The 18,151-nt window shown below is 44.9% G+C and overlaps 1 pseudogene; it reads right to left on the reverse strand.

Moving 5' to 3' along the window:
- Nucleotides 1-12,468: 12,468 nt before the first annotated feature.
- The window catches only part of LOC121551728, a 7,772-nt pseudogene continuing 2,089 nt past the window's right edge, over nucleotides 12,469-18,151 (reverse strand).

Raw genomic sequence — 18,151 nt, forward strand, 5'->3', positions numbered from 1 at the left:
CGGCCCCAACAGATCCACGGACGACGTATCGCCATTGCACTGCCCTCACCTATCAGGACAAAAGGAATACATATGTGAGGATGCTGTTCATCGACTACAGCTCGGACTTCAATACCATAGTGCCCTCTAAGCTCACCACGAAGCTCACGGCCCTGGGACTGAACTTTTCCCTATGCAACTGGGTCCTGGACTTCCTGACAGGCCGCCCCCAGGTGGTGAAGGTAGGCAACACTACCTCCTGCACACTGATCGTCAACACGGGCCCCTACAAGAGTGCGTTCTATGTCCCCTCCTGTACGCCCTGTATACCCACGACTGCGTGGCCTCGCACAGTTCCAACTCCATCATCAAGTTCGTTGACGACAGTAGTAGGCCTGATTACCAACAACGACGAGACGGCCTACAGAGAGGAGGTAGGCATTCTGACTGTGTGGTGTCAGGTAAACAACCTCTACCTCAACGTCAGCAAAACAAAGGAGTTTGATTGTGGACTTCAGGAGGAACCAGGCTGGGTACACCCCCATCCTCATCAACGGGGCCACCGTGGAGACGGTCAAAAATGTCAGGTTCCTTGGTGTACACATCTCCGAGGAGCTTAAATGGTCAAATCACACAGACCCCCTCTCCCTTAACGGACATCTACCCCCTCCCCCAAAAGTTTGAATCAGGGTGTGTTTTGCCATTCAGTTATGGCAAACCCTATTAAATTAATGTGAATTCAGGTGGGAGCTCTTTCACATAGAATGGAAAAAAACAACAGCAATGTTTGATCATTGTCAATGCACTGCCTGTAGGTTTACCACCCCCCAAAAATGTGCTGATGCATGGTACTATCTTATCTATCTTACTGGGTGTTTGATCTAGGCTTTAACATAACTAGTTGTATGTTAAAATTCCACTTGACTTTCCACTGGAAGACAGTGTCCTAGAAAGAGGCAAATTACTGATGATCTAAATTCTATTCACACTTAATAGCCATTGATTAAATAATCATTAGTTCCACAGAATCTGCTATGTAGATTCAGCTATGTGCCTCAATCCCTTATGAAAATGTGAACCATAACTTTACCCAATTTTCAAAATGTCATTGTTTATTAACAATGGAAATACCTCAGATGGGCTTTTGACTCCTCAAAGTTATTTTCAAGTACCTTCTGTTCTTGTACATTAGTGCCCTCAGTTGATATGGCAACAGAGATCTATTATCAGTAGACTCATTCAATGGATGGTTCCAGATTACATTGATCACTGACAAACAGTGATGTGGTCAAAGAAGAGGAACCAATTAATAAAGCCAAATTGATATTGTGGACTATCCAATCTGTTGACTCACCAATTACCTATTTTTGTTGACTGTTAACCAATTACATCTTCAACAGATAACCAAGTCATTATCAGCAGTATGTCAGTGCTTCACAGTGAACTGAATATATCTCCATCATTACTGGCTGTGATCAGACAGTGGGAAAGTTACTTTAGGACAGAAGGGTTTCTCAACAGCCGTTCAGTTTATCAGATGGCTGACATTAGAGGGCAAAAAGTTGGATTACAAAGATGATGACATCAAGTAGATGTTGCATTCAATACATGTGAAAATCATTGATTATTCGATTGGGAGGAGAAAAAGTAAAACTAAGGTGATGTGTTTCTCCTTGCAGGTTTCTACTGAGGTACAGGTGTTAACTTCACAAGATGCCGATACAAGACACATTTCCCATTTTAGGGTAAGAGTCCTAGTGATAATGATAATGGTGCCGGAGGGGATGGCTGCAGTTTTACGGGCTCCTAACCAACTGTGCTATTTTTATTTATTTTTTGCATTGTTTGTCTATTTACCACCATGAACCGATGCTGGCACTAAGACCGCACGCAATGAGCTGTATAAGGCCATAAGCAAACAAGAAAATGCTCATCCAGAAGCGGCACTCCTAGTGGCCAGGGACTTTAATGCAGGCAAACTTAAATCCGTTTTACCTCATTTCTACCAGAGGAAAAAAATAATCTAGACCACCTTTACTCCACACACAGAGATGCATACAAAGCTCTCCCTCGCCCTCCATTTGGCAAATCTGACCATAATTATATCCTCCTGATTCCTGCTTACAAGCAAAAACTAAAGCAGGAAGTACCAGTGACTCGCTCAATACGGAAGTGGTCAGATGACGCAGATAATAAGCTACAGGACTGTTTTGCTAGTACAGACTGGAATATGTTCCGGGATTCATCCAATGGCATTGAGGAGTATACACCTCAGTCACCGGTTTCATCAATAAGTGCATCGACGACGTCGTCCCCACTGTGACCGTATGTACATTTCCCAACCAGAAAACATGGATTACAGGCAACATCCGCACCAAGCTAAAGGCTAGAGCTGCCGCTTTCATGGAGCGGGACACTAATCTGGATGCTTATAAGAAATCCCGCTATGCCCTCAGACGAACCGTCAAACAGCAAAGCGTCAATACAGGACTAAAATTGAATCCTACAACACCGGCTCTGATGCTCGTCGGATGTGGCAGGGCTTGAAAACTATGATGGACTTCAAAGGGAAACCCAGCTGCGAGCTGCCCAGTGACGCAAGCCTATCAGACGAGCTAAATGCCTTTTTTGGTCGCTTCGAGGCAAGCAACACTGAAGCGTGCATGAGAGCACCAGCTGTTCCGGACGACTGTGTGATCCCGCTCTCCGTAGCCAATGTGAGCAAGACCATTAAACAGGTCAACATTCACAAAGCCGCGGGCCAGACGGATTACCAGGACGTGTACTCAATGAATGCGCGGACCAACTGGCAAGTGTCTTCACCGACATTTTCAACCTCTCCCTGACCGAGTCTGTAATACCTACATGTTTCAAACAGACCACCATAGTCCCTGTGCCCAAGAAAGCGAAGGTAACCTGCCTAAATGATTACCGCCCCGTAGCACTCACGTCGGTAGCCATGAAGTGCTTTGAAATGCTGGTCATCAACACCATCATGCCGGAAACCCTAGACCCACTCCAATTCGCATACCGCCCCAACAGATCCACAGATGACGCAATCGTAATCGCACTCAACACTGCCCTTTCCCACCTGGACAAAAATAACACATACGTTAGAATGCTGTTCATTGACTACAGCTCAGTGTTCAACACCATAGTGCCCACAAAGCTCATCACTAAGCTAAAGACCCTGGGACTAAACACCTCCCTCTGAAACTGGATCCTGGACTTCCTGACGGGCCGCCCCCAGGTGGTAAGGGTAGGCAACAACACATCTGCCACACTGATCTTCAACACGGGGGCCCTTCAGGGGTGCGTGCTTAGTCCCCTCCTGTACTCCATGTTCACCCACAGCTGTTTGGCCAAGCACGACTCCAACACCATCATTAAGTTTGCTGACGACACAACAGTGGTAGGCCTGATCACCGACAACGATGAGCCAACCTATAGGGAGGAGCAAGACAAATGAGCTAATTTGAGCAAGACAAATGAGCTAATCGTGGACTATAGGAAAAGGAGGGCCGAACAGGCCCCCATTAACATTGACGGTGCTGAAGTGGAGGGGGTCGAGAGTTTCAAGTTCCTTGGTGTCCACATCACCAATAAACTATCATGGTCCAACCACACCAAGACAGTTGTGAAGAGGGCACGACAACACCTTTTCCCCCTCAGGACACTGAAAAGATTTGGCATGGGTCCCCAGATCCTCAAAAAGTTATACAGCTGCACCATAGAGAGCATCCTGACCGGTTGCATCACCGCCTGGTATGGCAACTGCTCGGCATGTGACCGTAAGGTGCTACAGAGGGTAGTGAGTACGGCCAAGTACATCACTGGGGCCAAGCTTCCTGCCATCCAGGACCTATATACTAGGCGGTAAGAGGAAGGCCCAAAAATGTGTCAAAGACTCCAGTCATCCAAGTCATAGACTGCTCTCTCTGCTACCGCACGGCAAGCGGTACCAGAGCGCCAAGTCCAGGACCAAAAGGCTCCTTAACAGCTTCTACCCCCAAGCCATAAGACTGCTGAACAATTAATCAAATGGCCACCTGGACTGTTTAAATTTTTACACTGCTGCTACTCACTGTTTATTATCTATGCATAGTCACTTTACAAATTATCTTGACGAACCTGTACCCCCGCACATTGACTCGGTACCGGTACCCCCTGTATATAGCCTCGTTATTGTTATGTAATTTTCTTGTGTTACTTTTTGATTTGATTTGATTTTTTTACTTTAGTTTATTGAGTAAATATTTAAGTGTATATTTTTTAACTCTAAGTAAGCATTTCACGGTAAGGTCTAGACCTTTTGTATTCGGCGCATTTGACAAATAGAATTTGATTTGATTTGAGTCCCATTCCTGTCCACATTCATATCGGTCTAGGACACACGCACGCACACACTGAAATAGACCTTGCCTGTATCTTGTCATGGCTCCTACAGCAATGAGAAATTCACCAACCAATTACATTCTCTTCCCTTAGAATCTTCATCCCGTTGATCACATTTGGCATCACCATCATCTGCTGCACAGCCTTCTGTAAGGCCTTCCACCGGGCCCGTGAGGAGCAACTGGACCGGGAGGAGAGACGAGACAGGCCCTCCATCTATGTCATTCCATTCCCCGCAGTATCTTATGACAATGAAGACATCCACAGGCCTCCTCGCTACAGCACCTCAGAGTTCTACAGCCCACCTCCTGCCTACAATGAGGTAATAGTCCGTCCTAAACATGAGGTGCAAATTGTACCGTACAGTGGGGTTTACAACTTTAAAATGACGTTTTATTCACACTTTTTGAGTAAAACACTGTATTGTAACTATTTTGGAATCTCAGTGTTTCTCATCTATTCATCCACTTCTGATCTCATTTTTTCTAGGTGGAGATGAAGCCAGACTTTATCCACACAGAGCTTCCTCCAGCCTACTCTGAGGTCTCCAACACACCTGTTTCCCCCCTGCAACCTTACTCGGCGCCTCCTGAACCCCAACCATAGGACCGTACCACCTTGGGAAGCCGGTGAGGGGGAGGCCTGAGGCCACAGACTCTAAGGGATAAATAGCACAGAATATGGCAGAATATGGTATGTGGAGTGGGGATCCTGAAGCTGGACATGGATACCCCAGAGACTTGGTCCTTGGGATTATGGAATGGGGGTGTGAGGTGGAAGGTTTGGAGACCATAAAGAAAAGCAATTTATGACTTCAGCAAGGGTTTGGACGTCTATGAAAGTGTGTACGGCAAAGCAGAAGTTGGGGACAATAGATCGAATGGGGTTGTGTAGTTGCTATAGCTACCAATCTGTACATACCAGTGTGTAAATTATTTCAAATCGTATTTTTCAAAGTGTAACTCAGAATAGTTTATTAATATTATAATAATAAATAAATAATAATTATCAGTGTCATGGACCTTGTTGTGTAATATGGTACATTATTTGAACTTTTTTGACATTGGGAATAAAGATTCCAAGATGGCGTAGCAGCACGGTCGTGTTTTCTGTAGTGTCCTTGCCAGTTTTTTGATTTTATTTTTGGTGTATTTTGTATACATATTTCTCAATTTTACTTTTAATGCTTTAACTAAATAAATATACTTTCCTGCAACCCGCCTCACCCAACGTGGAAAGGATTATATTATTTATTTATAACTTTTATCAAGAACCTTAAGCTGAAACTAGTCTAGCTGTAACCGAATGGCTGTGGTAGCCAGCTAGCTAGCTACTTGCTATTAGCCACGGTTAGCGTCTTCACCATTGTCCGTGGCCTGCACTACCCACCAGCCAGCTCTAGCTCTAGCCTGGACAATTTGTCTGCCAGTCTGCACAGTGTGCTATCGACCCAGAGCATATAGGATTTTCTGCCGGAATCACTGGACCTCTAACACCGGATCATCACAACCAGCTAGCTGCAACCAAATGGCTGTTGTCGTTGGCTAATTACCATTGCCCCTTAGCAATCACCAGTTAGCCTTGAGCTAGCCTCGAGCCAGGCCCATCTCCCGGCTATCTACCTCTCTATCAACCGGACGGGACCTCCTAGTGTTGACACGGAGCCCCGCCGATCCAACACGACTGGTTTGCCGACGAAATCGTCTGATGTGGTTTCAACAGGCTTCCTGTTACGACGTCGACCACGAAGATCCATCTGCTAGCCCCGGCCCGCTAGCACACGCAAGCCGGGCCTCTTGCTCGCCAGTGCTGTAGCAGCCCCCGAACTACCTCCGAACTCTCCTATTGCTGTTCACCAGACCTTATGATAACTCAGCTATACAGCTGATGCCTGCTGGACTGTTCCTTTATACATTACCGCATCCTGTTTATGTTTAGCCTCAGCACAAACTTTGTCGCCATTACCAGCTGTTGTCTTAGCTCTCTCGAATAACACCTGTGATTGCTTTATGCCTCTCTCCCATGTCAATATGCCTTGCTTATTGCTGTTTCGTTTATTTCTTATTGTACTATTTCACTGTAGAGCCCCCAGCCCAGCTCAACCTGCCTTAGACAGCTCCTTTGTCCCACCCCCCATACAAGCGGAGACCGACTCAATCGGTGCCTCCAGTGATGCTATCTCTTTCATTGTTACCCAAAGCTTAGGTTTACCTCCACTGTACTCATATCCTTCCATATCCTTGTCTGTACATAATGCCCTGAATCTATTCTACAACGCCCGGAAATCTGCCCCTTTTATTCTTTGTTCCCAACGCACTAGAATACCAGTTCTTAAAGCCTTTAGCCGTATCCTTATTATACTCCTCCTCTGTTCCTCTGGTGATGTAAAGGTTAACCCAGGCCCTGTAGCCCCCAGTATCACTCCTACTCCCCAGGCGTTATCATTTGTTGACTTCTGTAACCGTAAAAGCCTTGTTTTTTTGCACGTTAACATACGAAGCCTCCTCCCTAAGTTTGAGTTATTCACTGCATTAGCACACTCCGCCAACCCTGATGTTCTAGCAGTGTCTGAATCCTGGCTTAGGAAGGCCACCAAAAATTCAGAAATGTCCATCCCCAACTACAACATTTTCCATCTCGATAGAACTGCCAAAGGGGGTCGGGTTGCAATCTACTGTAGAGATAGCCTGCAGAGCTCTATTATACTATCCAGGTCTGTGGCCAAACAGTTTGAGCTTCTACTTCTAAAAATCCACCTTTCCAGAAATAAGTCTCTCACTGTTGCCGCTTGCTACAGACCCCCATCAGCCCCGAGCTGTGCACTGGATACCATATGTGAACTGATTGCCCCCCATCTATCCTCAGAGTTCGTACTGCTTGGTGACCTAAACTGGGATATGCTTAACACCCCGGCCAACCTACAATCTAAACTAGATGCCCTCAATCTCACACAAATGATCAACGAATTTACCAGGTACAACCCAAAATCTGTAAACATGGGCACCCTCATAGATATCATCCTGACAAATTTACCCTCTAAATACACCTCCACTGTTTTCAACCAGGATTTCAGTGATCACTGCCTTATTGCCTGCGTCCTTAATGGGTCCACGGTCAAACGACCACCCCTCATCACTGTCAAACGCTCCCTAAAACACTTTAGCGAGCAGGCCTTTCTAATTGACCTGGCCCGGTATCCTGGATGGATATTAACCTCATTCTGTCAGTAGAGGATGCCTGGTTGTTCTTTAAAAGTGCTTTTGTCTCAATCTTAAATAAGCATGTCCCATTCAAAAAATTCAGAACTAAGAACAGATATAGCCCCTGGTTCTCCTCAGACTTGACTGCCCTTGACCAGCACAAAAACATCATGTGGCGTACTGCATTAGCATCGTACAGCCCCCGCGATATGCTACTTTTCAGGGAAGTCAGGAACCAATATACACAATCAGTTAGGAAAGCAAAGGCTAGCTTTTTCAAACAGAAATTTGCATCCTGTAGCACTAACTCCAAAAAGTTTTGGGACACTGTAAAGTCCATGGAGAATAAGAGCACCTCCTCCCAACTGCCCACTGCACTGAGGCTTGGAAACACTGTCAACACCGATAAATCTACAATAATCGAGAATTTCAACAAGCATTTTGTTACGGCTGGCCATGCTTTCCACCTGGCTACCCCTACCCCGGCCACCAGCTCTGCACCCTCCGCTGCAACTTGCCCATGCCCCCCCCGCTTCTCCTTCACACAAATCCAGACAGCTGATGTTCTAAAAGAGCTGCAAAATCTGGACCCCTACAAATCATCTGGGCTAGACAATCTGGACCCTTTCTTTCTAAAACTAGCCGCCGAAATCAAAGGGGGTGACACTCTAGAGCCAAACTGTTACAGACCTATATCCATCCTGCCCTGCCTTTCAAAAGTTTTTGAAAGCCAAGTTAACAAACAGATCACTGACCATTTCGAATCCCACCGTACCTTCTCCGCTATGCAATCCGGTTTCCGAGCTGGTCATGGGTGCACCTCAGCCACGCTCAAGGTCCTAAACGATATCATAACCGCGATCGATAAAAGACAGTACTGCGCAGCCGTCTTCATCGACCTGGCCAAGGCTTTCGACTCTGTCAACCACCGCATTCTTATTGGCAGACTAAATAGCCTTGGTTTCTCAAATGACTGTCTCGCCTGGTTCACCAACTACTTCTCAGATAGAGTTCAATGTGTCAAATCGGAGGGCCTGTTGTCTGGACCTCTGGCAGTCTCTATGGGGGTGCCACAGGGTTCAATTCTCGGGCCGACTCTATTCTCTGTTTATATCAATGATGTTGCTCTTGCTGCTGGTGACGCTCGGATCCACCTCTATGTGGACAACACCATTTTGTATACATCTGGCCCTTCATTGGACACTGTGTTAACAAACCTTCAAACAAGCTTCAACGCTATACAACACTCCTTCCGTAGCCTCCAACTGCTCTTAAACACTAGTAAAACTAAATGCATGCTCTTCAACCGAACGCTGCTATCGGCGGGTCTGACCTAGAGTATGTGGACAACTACAAATACGTAGGTGTCTGGTTAGACTGTAAACTCTTCTTCCAGACTCACATTAAGCATCTCCAATCAAAAGTTAGATCTAGAATCGGCTTCCTATTTCGCAACAATGCCTCCTTCACTGATGCTGCCAAACATGGCCTCGTAAAATTGACTATCCTACCGATCCTTGACTTTGGCGATGTCATTTACAAAATAGCCTCCAACACTCTACTCAGCAAATTGGATATAGTCTATCACAGTGCCATCCGTTTTGTCACCAAAGCCCCATATACTACACACCATTGTGACCTGTACGCTCTTGTTGGCTGGCCCTCACTACATATTCGTCGCCAAACCCACTGGCTCCAGGTCATCTATAAATCACTGTTAGGCAAATCCCTGTCTTATCTTAGCTCACTGGTCACCATAGCAACACCCACCCGTAGTCTGCGCTCCAGCAGGTATATCTCACTGGTCATCCCCAAAGCCAACACCTCCTTTGGCCGCCATTCCTTCCAGTTCTCTGCTACCAATGACTGGAACGAACTGCAAAAATCTCTGAAGCTGAAGACTCTTATCTCCCTCACTAACTTTAGGCGTCAGTTGTCAGAGCAGCTTACCGATCACTGCACCTGTACACAGCCCATCTGTAATTAGCCCATCCAACTACCTCATCCCCATATTGTTATTTATTTTGCTAATTTGCACCCCAGTATCTCTATTTGCACATCATCTTTTGCACATCTATCATTCCAGTGTTAACACGAAATTGTAACTATTTTGAACTATGGCCTATTTATTGCCTTACCTCCACAATTTACTACATTCGCACACACTGTATATATATTTTCTGTTGTATTTTTGACTTTATGTTTTGTTTACCCCATATGTAACTCTGTGTTGTTGTTTTGATCGCACTGCTTTGCTTTATCTTGGCCAGGTCGCAGTTGTAAATGAGAACTTGTTCTCAACTGGCTTACCTGGTTAAATAAAGGTTAAATTAAAAAATTAAAAAAATAAAAATAGTATAAAGTGCATTCGGAAAGTACTTTTTCCACATTTTGTGAAGTTACAGCCTTATTATAAAATGGATTAAATAAAAATCTGTCCTCAACAATCTACACACAATACCCCATAATGGCAAAGCAAAAACAGGTTTTTAGAAATTTTTGCAAATGTATTAAAAATAAAAAACAGAAATACTTATTTATTCAGACCTTTTGCTATGAGACTCGAGCTCATGTATTGAGCTCAGGTACATCCTGTTTCCATAGATCATCCTTGAGATGTTTTGACAACTTGATTGGAGTCCACCTGTTGTAAATTCAATTGAATGGACATGATTTGGAAAGGCACACACCTGTCTATATAAGGTCCCACATTTGACAGAGCATGTCAGAGCAAAAAACAAGCCTTGAGGTCGAAGGAATTGTCCATAGAGCTTTTAGACCGGTTGAGTCGAGGCACAGATCTGGGGAAGGGTACCAAAACATTTCTGGAGCATTGAAGGTCCCCAAGAACACCATTCTTAAATGGAAGAAGTTTGGAACCACCAAGAGCTGGCCGCCCAGCCAAACTGAGCTATCGGGGGAGAAGGGCCTTGGTGAACAAGAACCCGATGGTCATTCTGACAGAGCTGTAGAGTTCCTCTGTGGAGATGGGAGAACCTTCCAGAAGGACAACCATCTCTGTAGCACTCCACCTATCAGGATTTTATGGTAGAGTGGCCAAACGGAAGCCACTCCTCAGTAAAAGGCACATGACAGCCCGCTTGGAGTTTGCCAAAAGGTACATAAAGACACTCAGACCATGAGAACCAAGATTCTCTGGTCTGATGAAACCAATATTGAACTATTTGGCCTGAAAACCAAACGTCACATCTGGAGGAAACCTGGCACCATCCCTACGGTGAGCATGGTGGTGGCAGCATCATGCTGTGGGGATGTTTTTCAGCGGCAGGGACTGGGAAACTAGTCAGGATCGACAGAAAGATGAACAGAGGAAAGTACAGAGAGATCCTTGATGAAAACCTGCTCCAGAGTGCTCAGGACCTCAGACTGGGGCGAAGGTTCACCTTCCAACAGGACAATGACCCTAAGCACACAGCCAAGACAATGCAGGAGTGGCTTCGGGACAAGTCTCTGAATGTCCTTGAGTGAGTGGCCCAGCCAGAGCCCGGATTTAAACCCGATCTAATATCTCTGGAGAGACCTGAAAATAGCTGTGCAGCGACACTCCCCATCCAACCTGACAGAGCTTGAGATGATCTGCAGAGAAGAATGGGAGAAACTCCACTAATACAGGTGTGCCAAGCTTGTAGCGTCATACCCAAGAAGACTCGAGACTGTAATTTCTGCAAAAGGTGATTCAACAAAGTTCTGAGTAAATGGTCTGAATATTTATGTAAATGTAATATTAAAGTTGTTAAAAATAAAATAAAAAATGTGCAAAAAAATCTAAAAATCTGTTTTTGCTTTGTCATTATGGGGTATTGTGTGTAGCTTGATTTACATTTACGTAATTTAGCAGACGCTCTTATCCAGAGCGACTTACAGTTAGTGCATACATTACTTTTATTTTTTATTTTTTATACCCCCCGTGGGAATCGAACCCACAACCCTGACGTTGCAAACGCCATGCTCTACAAACTGAGCTACATCCCCTGCCGGCCATTCCCTCCCCTACCCTAGACGACGCTGGGCCAATTGTGCGCCGCCCCATGGGTCTCCCGGTCGCGGCTGGCTACGACAGAGCCTGGATTCGAACCAGGATCTCTAGTGGCACAGCTAGCACTGCAATGCAGTGCCTTAGACCACTGCGCCACTCGGGAGGCAATTTAATCAATTTTAGAATAAGGCAGTAACGTAACAACATGTGGACAAAGTCAAGGGGTCTGAATACTTTCCGAATGCACTGTAATACTTGTGAATGTTTAAGTGTTTTTAATGGCATGGGAGTTCAAAGTCCAGTTCACAACACAGTGTTTGTACTGAGACGTGAGGTGCAGTGAGCGTGACTTATTCTCTCCTATCTGCATTTGAGTCGACAGAACAGAACGAGCTGAAACCTACCTGGTGGCTGGCTACAGTACTAGGTGCAAAAGTTACAGTAGTGTAACAACGGTGTAAGAGTTATAGGTATAACAAGAACAACATTACATGGTTACAATGGAGGGGACGAATGTAATAGATTTTCAGGGGGCAAAGTGCACCTTAATGAGTTGTGTCTGTTCTACAGAAGCACTTCAATGGAAACAAAGCATAAAACACACCCATGTTTCTGCCTGGTGTGATCTGACTAAAGAGTAGTAAACATTCACAACTGGGGGGGAATCCAGTGATGCCATTTTTTTTTCGAACATCATCAAACAAGGCTAAGGAGATGGCAACACGTGACCATAACAGGTAATAAAGAAAGATACAGTATTTTATTTCAATATTAGACAAATTGGCACTGTTACATGAAATTGATAGGGTGAAGGAATTTGACATAACGTACGTAACTACATGATATTGGTTTATATAATGATTTTGACTGTGGTCAGTGCTGTGTCCAAATGGTTTCTCAGGCCTTGTTACGAGACTTTTCACGGGTCTGCTTTTTGAGCTGTTTCTTCAGAGCTAGGAGGTCCATGTTGAGAATACGGTGCAGAACTGTCGAGGCACACAGGATTCCTCCGTGCAAAGCACCGGCCATCCCGTTACAGAACACGTCCTAGCCTGGGGTTCAGAACAAGATAAAGGGTTTGCTGATATGAAAACTACTGACGGTAAGTTTGTACAATGTGTAGAACCGTCTAGCATAGACCAGAAATAGTATTATCCATGGAAGTTCCTTAAAATGACTTTCAGTTCTTGCATATTACTCTACTGACTAACTCATTGAACTGCCACAGTCAAGCATCACCTTGTGCTGCCTTTGTGACCAATGTACTCAAATACAACTCAAATACTAGCACAGTGATCAATTTCTCTCTCACTGGTGAGGTAGAGTCCATTGACGGGCGTGGTGGGTCGGGTTCTGGCCACCGTCTCTGGGCTGAAGCGGTCCAGGTTGTGTTCAGCCCCATACATCTCCCCACGCGGGGCGCCCAGGTAGTGCATGTTGGTCAGGGGCGTGGAAGCCTCCATATACACCACCTATAGAGAGACACAAGGTACCCAGTGAGCAGAATTGGTTGAAAGATGTTTTATCAATGACTTTCAACCAAAAATACGTATTTTCAATGTCTTTTCAACATCTTGTGCTGGTATCATTACAATTGGACTTTTACTTTATTGCCTCAAATAAGACTTGATTTCAAGCACAATGAACAAATTATAATGCCTCTTTGGATTGTCCAAGAAACTCTACTCTACTGTATACATCAGTAAATTTAATATGACAATATATTTTGGCAAGATTTTCAAAGTACCTTATCCCTGAGCTGAGGGAAGACGACCAATGCCCAGTCTAGGAGCTCATCTTCAGGTCTTTGTAATCGGACCCTCTCTTGTTTAGCTTGGTATCTTTCCAGTCCTCATACCACTCAAACTTAGCCATGGTCAAGATAGTCATACAGGACTTCCCAGGAGGTGGAGAGAGAGTCTTAGAACACAATCATTTGAACTATGCATAATTAATTAATTATTTATTTTATTTTATTTAACCTTTATTTAACTAGGCAAGTCAGTTAAGAACAAATTCTTATTTACAATGACGGCCTACACCGGCCAAACCCGGACGATGCTGGGCCAATTGTGCGCCGCCCTATGGGACTCCCAATCACGGCCAGTTGTGATACAGCCTGGAATCGAACCAGGGGGTCTGTAGTGACACTGAGATGCAGTGTCTTAGACTGCTGTGCCACTCGGGAGCCCAATATCTTAAACTATCTGCCTTTTTTGTATGAAAATTGACCTTAGTCAGTAGCATTGAAGTACTGTTCATCACTGTTCATCTCAAATGTTTTATTTGATTTACTATGCTTTACTCTCAGTCTTTTCCGAGTTTCCGTGGGTGTGATGGGTGCTCTATGAATTCAAATACTGTGTTATAGTCTATATAGGAAGCATTTCACTGTTAGTCTACACCTGTTGTTTACGAAGCATGTGACAAATAAAATGTGATTGATGTATTATTGGTGCAGGTGTGTGTTGTTGAGGCAACCTACCTGGATGGCGGGTACTGGAGGTGGGGTCTTTGGTAGAGGGGAAATGAATGAACATCATGGGGATGTTCCCCACCAACCTCCTCTCGGCTTAGAGAGCTGTAGCGCTCCATCCTACAATCAAAACATTACACATACAGTTGAAGTCAGAAGTTTACATACATTTACATTTACATTTACATTTTAGTCATTTAGCAGACGCTCTTATCCAGAGCGACTTACATTATCTTTTTATTTATTTTTCATACTGGCCCCCCGTGGGAATTGAACCCACAACCCTGGCGTTGCAAACGCCATGCTCTACATCCCTGCCGGCCATTCCCTCCCCTACCCTGGATGACGCTGGGCCAATTGTGCGCCGCCCAACACTTTGGTTGGAGTCATTAAAACTTGTTTTTCAACTACTCCACACATTTCTTGTTAACAAACTATAGTTTTGGCAAGTCGGTTAGGACATCTACTTATAATTCACTGTATCATAATTCCAGTGGGTCAGAAGTTGACATACACTGTCTTTAAACAACTTGGAAAATTCCAGAAAATGATGTCATGGCTTTAGAAGCTTCTTATAGGCTAATTGACATCATTTGAGTCAATTGGAGGTTTACCTGTGGATGTATTTCAAGGCCTACCTTCACACTCAGTGCCTCTTTGCTTGACATCATGGGAAAATCAAAAGAAATCAGCCAAGACCTCAGAAAAAAAATTGTAGACCTCCACAAGTCTGGTTCATCCTTGGAAGCTATTTCCAAACGCCTGAAGGTACCACGTTCATCTGTACGAACAATAGTACTCAAGTGTAAACACCATGGGACCACGCAGCCATCATAACGCTCAGGAAGGAGACACGTTCTGTCGCCTAGAGATGAACGTACTTTGGGACAAAAAGTGCAAATCAAGCCCACAACAACAGCAAAGGACCTTGTGAAGATGCTGGAGGAAACAGGTACAAAAGTATCTATATCCACAGTAAAACAAGTCCTATGTCGACATAACCTGAAAGGCCGCTCAGCAAGGAAGAAGCCACTGCTCCAAAACCGCCATAAAAAAGCCAGACTACGGTTTGCAACTGCACATGGGGACAAAGATCGTACTTTTTGGAGAAATGTCCTCTGGTCTGATGAAACAAAAATATAACTGTTTGGCCATAATGACCATCGTTATGTTTGGAGGAAAAAGGGGGTTGCTTGCAAGCCAAAGAACACCATCCCAACCGTGAAGCACGGGGGTGGCAGCATCATGCTGTGGGGGTGCTTTGCTGCAGGAGGGACTGGTGCACTTCACAAAATAGATGGCATCATGAGGAAGGAAAATTATGTGGATATATTGAAGCAACATCTCAAGACATTAGTCAGGAAGTTAAAGCTTGGTCGCAAATGAGTCTTCCAAATGGACAATGACCCCAAGCATACTTCCAAAGTTGTGGCAAAATGGCTTAAGGACAACAAAGTCAAGGTATTGGAGTGGCCATCAAAAAGCCCTGACCTCAATCCTATAGAACATTTGTGGGCAGAACTGAAAAAGCGTGTGCGAGCAAGGAGGCCTACAAACCTGGCCAAAATTCACCCAATGTACTGTGGGAAGCTTGTGGAAGGCTACCCGAAACATTTGACCCAAGTTAAACAATTTAAAGGCAATGCTACCAAATACTAATTGAGTGTATGTAAACTTCTGACCCACTGGGAATGTGATGAAAGAAATAAAAGCTGAAAGAAATCATTCTCGCTACTATTATTCTGACATTTCACATTCTTAAAATAATGTGGTGATCCTAACTGACCTAAGACAGGGAATTTTTACTAGGATTAAATGTCAGGAATTGTGAAAAACGGAGTTTAAATGTATTTGGCTAAGGTGTATGTAAAATCCGACTTCAACTGTACTCTTAAATAAGACTACATGTGATTTAAAAAAAAAGGCATATAATACTGTGGTTAACGCCCTTAAAGTATAAGATGTCTGGGAACATAGAACACATCTGATTAGTCCAAATTAGTCAAACACTAGTACTCGTCACATGTTTTCTGATGTTTCAACCTGTTTCCTGATGTTTCAGTAAAAGTTCAGCATGGTTAGAGTTCAGTACAATTCATGACCACCACCACTCACTCGGCTTGGCCTGTATCTCTGGGGGCAGGAACTTCTCAAAGGTGTTGAAGATGCCAGCGTTGGAGATGACCACCGGAGCCAACACCTCCACCTCCTCCTGCCCTTTCCTTACCATCACACCTGACAACCAGAGGTCAGGGGTCATAGGCCAACTACTCACTTTACAATGAGTCTAATGTAATGCCAAAGACTCCCATAGAAGATGGTCAACAGTAAGCATATCTAATAGTAAAATGAGTCATTGCTTTAGTGCTTTCCCCCCTGAACTAGATACTGACCATACACTGAGCTCTCCTCATTCAGAAGGACCCTCTGTACAGGGGCTCTGACCAGCACAGCGCCACCTGCCTTCCGGATGACTGGGATGATGTGGAAGGCGATCTCACTGGCCCCTCCAATGGGGTAGTAGGCTCCCCTCTTCTAGTGCTGCAGCAGTAGAGTATTCATTAGGAAACTGGATTCCTTAGGGGGAACACCTACCAGCAGGGGAAACACAGTCAGGGACATCCAATTAAATGTCACATAACAGCACTCAGTATGTTCTAGGACTAGGTTGTAAACTAGCAAGAGTGTGTCAGTTCAGTTCGGAAAATAGTTGTCCAATAAAAACGTATTGGAATTCACCCTGGGAGTGGAAGTGTATAGGGACTGACCATAGACGAGGTATGCGAAGAGGGCGTGTAGGTCTTTGTTCTTGGTCAGAGTGGCCATCTTCTCTGTGTGTTTGGTGATGGCCATGCGGAACACAGAGGAGATGCGCTCTAATAGGCCGGTCCGAGCCAGGAAGTGTACCAGCCAAATGGGCATCATCTTGAGGCCGGCCAGGAGATTGATGCGACGAGCTGCCTTCTGCAGCATGGAGAGACATGAGAGGGGTTATAATCACACATACACACACACACACGCACACACAGTACCTTCATATACTTGAAATATTCATTCAAGGCCTCCACATCATCAGGAAACTGCCTCTTCAGGCTCTCTGCCATCTCCGTCTTCCCAGAGAGGATGTGGTAGTCCCTGCGGCCTTCACCCTGACCTAGGATCAGTGTGTCAAAGTGCTGCTCCATCCTGGTGAACTGGATCTGACCTTCACTGATCTGGTCCAGGGCCACACGAAACATGCTGTTCTCATGGAGCTGGCCCAGGTAGTGGATCCCTGATGGAGGTGGAGGTGGAGAGAGAATATTTGCTGGATCATTTGTGTATGTATTAGAAGCTTATCCTACCCAATGATCCTGCCTTATGATTGTGCCTAGATTGTGTTGATCAAACACCACTTGCCGTTACTTCTTGCTTAATCTCTGCAACCCTGAACCAACTCTTGCGTGAGCGCTGGCCTCTGGCCGTCTGTCACCACTCACCAGAGACTAGTTTTCGCTTTGTAAGTACTCAATGAAACAAGCTCTGCTTTTTCACTGAGATGAACAAACAAGAGGAACCTTACCAGACCGATCAACTTGAGTACATATCCATTTCTGGATTGGGTTACTGTGTACAATGTAAAATCTACAATGTACATACACATTAAGGCCCTATTGAGTGTAGTCCATGGTCGGTTCGGTCACAGAGGCTCTTACCTACGTCAAACTCAAAGCCCTGGTTCTGTGAGTGCAGCCTACAGCCTAGTCATGCTGTTCTAGAACCACAACCCGCTTCCCTGCTTTGGCTAGAACCGCCGCTGCTGTCAGACCACCGATGCCGCTGCCAATCACTATAGCGTCAAGGTTCTCCGGGACACGGTCCATTCTGTAACCTGGAAATGTTGATAGGGGAGGGGGGTGCGTTAATATCATCATAGACATAGGCAGAAAGAGGATATAATATTCATAAGTGAAGTGTGTTTGTGTACTTTCTGCTCTGTTGTTTTCACGTTAGTGTTGAAGTCGATTCTTAAAACAATAATTCAGAATAACATCAAAGTGATTTAGACAGACATTCACTGGGGAATCAACCAGTCTGGCAGAAACTTGACGCAACATGAATGCA

The sequence above is a fragment of the Coregonus clupeaformis genome, chromosome 35, assembly GCF_020615455.1.
Source record: "Coregonus clupeaformis isolate EN_2021a chromosome 35, ASM2061545v1, whole genome shotgun sequence".
Lineage (NCBI taxonomy): Eukaryota > Metazoa > Chordata > Actinopteri > Salmoniformes > Salmonidae > Coregonus > Coregonus clupeaformis.